This window comes from Saccostrea cucullata, unplaced genomic scaffold (genome assembly GCF_032062105.1).
Source record: "Saccostrea cucullata isolate Sc308-1 unplaced genomic scaffold, CSIRO_AGI_Scuc_v1 ctg2792, whole genome shotgun sequence".
In the NCBI taxonomy this organism is placed as follows: domain Eukaryota; kingdom Metazoa; phylum Mollusca; class Bivalvia; order Ostreida; family Ostreidae; genus Saccostrea; species Saccostrea cuccullata.
This window is the reverse complement of record NW_026935186.1, coordinates 1,631-8,980: the sequence shown is the minus strand read 5'-3', so window position 1 is coordinate 8,980 and position 7,350 is coordinate 1,631. Positions and strand designations below refer to the sequence as shown.

The window sequence follows — 7,350 nt, the reverse complement described above, 5'->3', positions numbered from 1 at the left end:
GTCAAAAAAGAGTATTTTTAAAAATAAACTTGGAATTTTATATTGATTTGATTTACACCATGAATTATATGTACACCAAAAAAAGTCAACGAAATTAGATGTTGAATTTAATTTTGATCTCAAAGAATTTTTTTTTAATGAATGAATTTTATTTTTATTTTATATATGGACTTCAGTAGCCAAACTTTAATAGTCCATAACTTAGGTTCTGAAATCCTGCAATTGCGTTATTGAATGTCAGTGAAGTGAAGTAACTATTTATTGTGCATTATAAGAATTGTAATTTGCATAAACAAATAAAAAAAATTATCCTATAATTATAAGACGTGCTTTTCATCTTCGACAGAAGGACTTTAACAGAATTAAAACATGTTATAACTTAATAATAAAAACATTTTCCACAAGTTTATCATATTCATCAAATATATTTCCAGGATACCTGAATACAAGCCCATGCATCTGAGTACTAATTCTCTAATTAACTAAAAGTTTTTCACAACAAAAGTCGCTGTCTTAGCTGGAATTCTGATTTTTGCAGCTTTATTCCTCATATTTCACTTAATTGTTATAAAATACAAAGTATTATAAAAGTTTAATGTATTGTAATTAAAAAAAAAATTACGATATCATTAAAATACTAGTTTATCACTGTTGTCAGATATAAATTACTTCCAATTTCATACCATGTTATGAATTAGTAAACTAGTTCACTTTCTATATCATTAAAACAATACTTGTCAGTCTATATAATTTCCTAGGACTGTATATATAGTCGTAATTTTCAAAAGAAAGAATGGCTATAGATTATTGAGCTAGTGCATTGCACATATTAACTAAAAATCTCTTTCTCATATGCTTGATAAATACAAGACTAGCATTGAAAAAAATCATTGAATTTCCCAAGGTTTGATGTTGTAAAATTGTTAAATTTATATAAAAATTGATTGTAAATGTCTGTTTTTGGTAGTAGTTTTTTTAGTCATTAGAACTGCTACAGAAGGCATAAAAACCAAGGAACATTGTTAAAGTTTCATAAAATCTTTAGAATTAAAATTTGGATGGCTTGTTACTTCAATACTTGAGGCAGATGTAAGAGTTATTGCTCTTTGTTTATACACGATCATTAGAAAACATCCTAGAACTTCTTGCATTTTTAAAATATAATTAATTCAATAATAAAATTATTATATCTTTTAATTTTTGTTTTCAAAAGATACTGAAATGTTATCGTTGTTGTTGGGATTAGGAAACACTATAGAGTTATATGTGGATATAGGAGTTTTGCAACTAATCGTTGTAACCGGCTTCTAAAACATTTTTTATGACAAAATTTTATTCAAAATATATCTAAACAATGATAATTTATAAAGATATGTTGTTAAATGTTAATAAAATATCATATTTACTTGTGGGACTCATTATTTTTCTGTGGGACTCATGTGGGACTTATTTTCCCCGTGGGACTTGTTTTAGTATGTCCCATTTTTGGAGGATCGAGAAGGACGAAGAAGAAGGTGTAAGCAGCTGGTAAATGTGAAAAGTTAAGATGGTTTCACCACCCAGTGTCTTTAAGACTGTGATAAATGCAATGGCCAACGATGAAGGATTAGTGTACGTATATTTTTGTTAATTTTTTACGGTAAATAGTTGTAATATTTGGCAACAACAATTCTTCACTATCGGAGGCAACTTTTGTTCTGACGCCATTTTCAAAAGTTGGATACCTAAGTTTTAAATTGTTAAGTGTATATATTGCAGAGAGAAAGAGAGAGAGAGAGAGAGAGAGAAATTTGAGACAGTGATATAGCATAACTTAGATTATGGAGGCCCCAAAGGCACCGTGCATGTGCATGCTGTATGTTGTAAAATGGCAACTTTTCGCCTTTTATCATGTTTATTAAAATGTATGCTCCATATGTATGTTCTCTCTCTATATATAAATGAATACTTTTCGGAATTAAAAAAAAAAATATTTTAACCCCGCTCAAATAATCCGGATGATAATAGTTACACCGAGCATGGTTTCGTAGTTAAATTCAGACTGTAGAACATCCGGTTTGAATACAGTGTTTTCTGACTTTTCGGATAGCCAACTCTTGTTTTTTTGGAACTTACGACTTATGGACAGGTATAAATTAAATAGTTTTGGTTCAAAACTTTGATAAAGCATCGATATTTACAAAAAGTGTCTTCAATCTCAGCATATCCGATTATTCATGAAGGATATCCTCATCAGAACAGTCGGAATAGATTGTAGCGAATAGCATAACCCTTAATCATATGCATGACGATGATATGGAGGGAAAATACTCGTACATAAAAAAAGTGAATGTAGGTGAAAGCCTGTCCACTTTTCTGAAGAGATTAGGTTTGTTTTATTGTTTATTGAAGTAGTTTACTGCTCAAAAGATTTTTTTTGTAATGTCTAACCTGTTGAAATGAAGATGAAAAAAAAAAGAAAAGCCTAATAGTGAATTAATATTGATAGTATGTCAAGAAATGCAAATGAATTATCAGTTTTTTCACAATTATTGACCTGAGGAGGTCAATGTATAGCGAATAATACATACTCTTTTCCATATCACATCCTAGCCCGAGACACCAATATTAGCCAGAGGGACACAGGCCCTAGGGCTGATATTGGTCGAAGGTCTGATACAGGATGTGACGTGGAAAAGGGTATGTTTCATTATGTTTATTACAAACTTCGTAATAAAATATAGAACACTTCAAGCTGAGAAGATCAAGAAAATAAGTAAATAATCATGCACAATAAAACTACTTACATACATGTACACGGTATTGTCTTACTAAACAGATTTAGCTGTCATTAGGTCAAAATTGCAAATAATAACATGCTTCTTATATCTGTATATACAGGTAACTCTTGATGGCTTGAACTTCGATTTCTCGGAAGTTCTTGATCGCTTGAAGTGAGTCTCCAGTCCCCATTTTTTCCACTATATAACTAAGCAGATTTGCTCTTGATTTCTTGAACTCCTGATCTCTCGAAACCCTTGATCCCTCGAGGTCAAAATGCAGTCCCTTTGTGCTGTGAATTTTACCCTTGATACCTCGAAGTGGCTGTGTGTATACCAAGTTATAATGTTCAAACTTTTGCCATAACTGTATATCTGTGTGTCTGTCTGAGTGTCTGTTGTCAACTTAAACCTTCACCATAACTTAAGAACTATACGAGATAGTTGCTTCATATTTAGTATGCATATTCCACTAATGAAGTGCTTTCAAATGGCAACAAGGTCTTTAGAACAATGATTATGTGATCTTGACTGTGACCTGTATGCTAAAAAAATTGCTTTTTCGAACTTTGTTGCTGTGTTTCACAAGCGCATCTTGTTTTTAGCTCTACTGGTCAGAGACCAGAATAGCTTATGCGATAGTAATGCATCCGGCGTCCGTCCATCTGCCTGTCTGTCCATTTGTCTGCAAACACTACTCCTACTTAAATTTTAGTCTGATTTCAATATAACGGCACACAAGTAGACTATACTAAGATACATAATTCTGTGCATCAGTTTTTGATAAGTACAAACCAGTAGAGCTACAGTCTCAACAGAGACTTCTGGTTATTTTTTTCTTCCATCCCGGTTGTTGCTAATTAGTGATGGAACGATTGTCGCCGACAATCGATTGTCAGTCGTTAGAAGCTCGTCGATGCTATTAATCGATTATAAAATAAATGTCGCCGAAATCGCTAACAAAAAATAAATTGTCATACTTTAATTTTATTACCAAATCCAAGTGGAAAGAGCATAAAAGTAGTAATGAATGTTGAAAACATGGAAGGATTCCGTGTCTTGTTGATACCTTTACCGCCATGATTAAATATGGGGTCAAACTAAAACCAGGAAACGTTGAAATTGTAAGGTTTTACTATACAAAGGAAAACATAATAGAGTCAATCTTTAAATGTAATTTATAATCAGAAATACAAGTCTTACGTCTGGATAACTACTATTAAAACTTGCAATTTAAACTAATTAAAACTAATTTTAAGAAATAAATACATGTATTAAATGAAAGGTGGGACTAATATCAGTAAAATACCCATTGCATGGACTTTATGAAAAATAAATTCCAATTCTGTTTTAATAGTCCTATACCATTTACCATGTATACTGTTTAAAGAAAATAAAATATTATTTTCCACTTTTTAAAAAAGAAAATTCAATTTTTGAATTTTTTATGTAAGTAAATGATTTTTTTGTCTGACAGAAATCTGAATAAGTTTTAACTTTTCTTTATTAATTTCATTGAAGTTCAAAATTTCGATTATAATCGATTATTAATTGATTATGCCCAGCCGATTATTTAGACCCATCACTATTGCTAATGCTATTACATAATTAGTTTAAATTAGAATGCAATAGTACCTGGACATAATTTATCATTTCAGAGAGAAGAAAACTGTGTGACTTTAAAAGAAAACCAGTGAGATAAAATCATAGAAAATGTATGATGATTCAGGATGTGGTCATTTGGTAAGTGGTAATTCATTCATGATTCGTATGTATATGACAATTGCCTGAAAAAGAAAAAGATTCTAAATTTTATTTAAATACTGAACTGTGGTATATCAGCTGTGAGCTGCAAGAAGTTTTATGTAAAAACTAGGGCTGAAACAATTTGCCCCTCCATGTTATGTGTGTATTGCTATGATTGACGTCACATACAATCAGTTCTCTAATACATACACTTCAATAAAACTTTGTCGTCTCGAACCTGAATTGAACAGGAAGAAACTCTGAGATCTCTCCCAAAATTTGAATGAAAAAAAGGAAATGCTTATTTACTGATTTCTTGCTGGTCAGTATTTTGATTACTTAAAGGAAGCTTTCCTTTATTTCATAGATATTCAATGAAATTATTTGAAGTATTAAATTTTGGTAAATTTTATGATACTAAAAGGTTATATGAATGAAAAACAGCATGCGTGTATGACAATAGGGCTTAAATTTTTAATGTCTCTTAATTTTTCAGTGACATTAAAACAGGAATTTCATCACCAATACACAAATTTCACATTCCTAAGAGTTTTCTTCAATTGTCGGCGTATCGCTCATTTTTCCCACTTTGTCCTTTTTATGTTTTTAAGTTGTTAATATTTTCAATCTTCAAAAATATTGGACAATTACTGTCTCTCTGTATCTGTATTGCCAGAGTATGGGGGCAACATGAAAATCATAATGAATATGTTCGGCCATATGTTCATACAGATTTTATTTCTAAGATATTGTCCCTCAAAGTTGATACGGTTAAAGAGGGAAAACAGCATCTTAAGCCGGTTGACCCCAGATCGACCCTGCGAAGGGGAATAACTTTTGTAAATGTGAAATTCCCTTATGGTATATCATATAGATCTAAAACTGACTGAATTTTGATCAGCCAATTCATGAACATGATGAAATAAAATTTTTATAATGGTTCAAAAGTGTAACATATGTTTTGGGACACCCTGTACATTTATGGTATCTCTGAGTCTCCCATTGCAGTTTATAAACTTGTTATTTATTTCTTAAATAAACTGAGCGTACATGCAATACCGGTATAAAATTACTCATAAGATACATGTATATTTAAACCATGATAAAATCACATGTGTCCAATGCAGCATATGATAAATCATTAACATACAAGTACATGTGTATCTATACTGTAATACATATATATATTGCATTATTTTTAGGTCCTGTTCTGTGGATGCCCTAAGACAGTGTCTACCCATCACGCCATCTGATATCACTTGTTCTGAGCTTGTTTCTCTCTCTCAAACTTAGAGAGCCTGTGGATAGAGGATGAAGAGTGACCTTGGACTAATTTTCTAGGTCAAAGGTCAGTATCAAAATCTACTGTATATCTTTATCTAAAATTGTAGTCCAGCTAGAGTATATTTCTCCCCTGGTGTAATCTAGCTTTTGTGCAATGGGGTGGAGGGTCTGCAATGATCTTCAACCAATTTCTAGGTCGAATATCAAAATTAAAAAAAAAAAATCTCTCCCTAATATTTTTGTTATTATAAGGAGTATGTTTTCTCTCAAACTAATCAAACTTAAAGCAGGGTTCTTAGTATGAGATACATGTAGTAATATATTCTCAATGACATAATAAGGCTGAAAACTTTATTTATATTATGTTATTTTTTTTTCACTTATCATAAAGCATTAAATATTAAAGAGATACATGAAATGCTGAAATCATATGTATCATGGTCATGGAAAGTAATTATTGATATTGCTTTATTAAAGGACATTGACTGATCTTTCAGATTTCTAAGTTATATTCAAGCATTATAATTCTGACATCATATAATAATTTTGTATGAATATTGCAGATCATAGGTGATGTGAAGAAAACCAGGAAACTGATGTTGAAAGAAGTACTTAATGACCCTTATGAATGGACTTAAATGTGAAAGACTGTTCCATTGTTTATCTAAGATATATGAATTTATTTCATATTTTGATATCATTGAAAAATTCAGTTATAGTTTTTGTACATCAAATGAATTATTAAACATATGAAATGGTAATGCTTTTTTCTTTTACATGTAATACATTTTTTTGATAGATTTTTAAAAGAATACGCATTATTTCACATTGTTTCCTTTAGAAAAGTTAGGGAATCTTGAAGTTTCCCAGTAATTTCCACCAGGAATGGGATTCCAGATAATTCCACCAAGTTTCCGCCACACAGAAAGTGCTACACAAGTTCCTTATAGTTTCCTGAGTCAAGGAAACTTCAGGAATCATAAGGTTTCACGAGCTTCTATGTAGTTTCCCATAAAAGAAAACCTTAAGATTCCATCAAGTTTCCATTCCACGGAAACCACTACGCTTATATTCCATATGGTTTCCTGAGTTGAGGAAACTTTAGGAATCATGAGGTTTCCCGAGCTTCCATGTAGTTTCCTGTATAAGGAAACCTTAAGATTCCATCAAGTTTCCATTCCACAGAAACCACTACGCTCCGATTCCATATGGTTTCCTGAGTCAAGGAAACTTTAGGATTTGTGAGGTTTCCCCGAGCTTCCATGTAGTTTCCCGTAAAAGGAAACCTAAAGATTCCACCAAGTTTCAGTTCCACGGAAACCCCCTACGCTCCGATTCCATCAAGTTTCCTGATTCTGGAAACCAGTGGAATCTTCAGGTTTCCATTCGGAAACTACATGAGATATTGTGGAAACTTCAGGTTTACAGAGGTTTCCGTGGTTCAAATACTATCGGAATCGGAGCGTAGGGGGTTTCCGTGTCACGGAAACTTCAGCGAGGAATAACCTAGCATCCGCTACGGAAACCACTGGGAAACATGATGTAAACTTGAGGTTTCCAT

The 7,350-nt window shown here is 31.9% G+C and overlaps 1 long non-coding RNA gene across 2 annotated transcripts; it reads left to right on the top strand.

Annotated features, from left to right (window-relative positions):
* The first annotated feature begins 1,483 nt into the window (after positions 1–1,483).
* LOC134242102 (uncharacterized) lies at positions 1,484–6,465 on the top strand. Of its 2 annotated transcripts, XR_009986804.1 has the most exons (4): positions 1,484–1,611; positions 4,418–4,502; positions 5,708–5,853; positions 6,353–6,465. It is a non-coding gene; the product is annotated as an uncharacterized LOC134242102 (long non-coding RNA). The 2 variants fall into 2 exon arrangements; XR_009986803.1 differs by lacking the exon at positions 1,484–1,611 and having other exon boundaries at positions 4,358–4,502.
* The last annotated feature ends 885 nt before the right edge of the window (positions 6,466–7,350 follow it).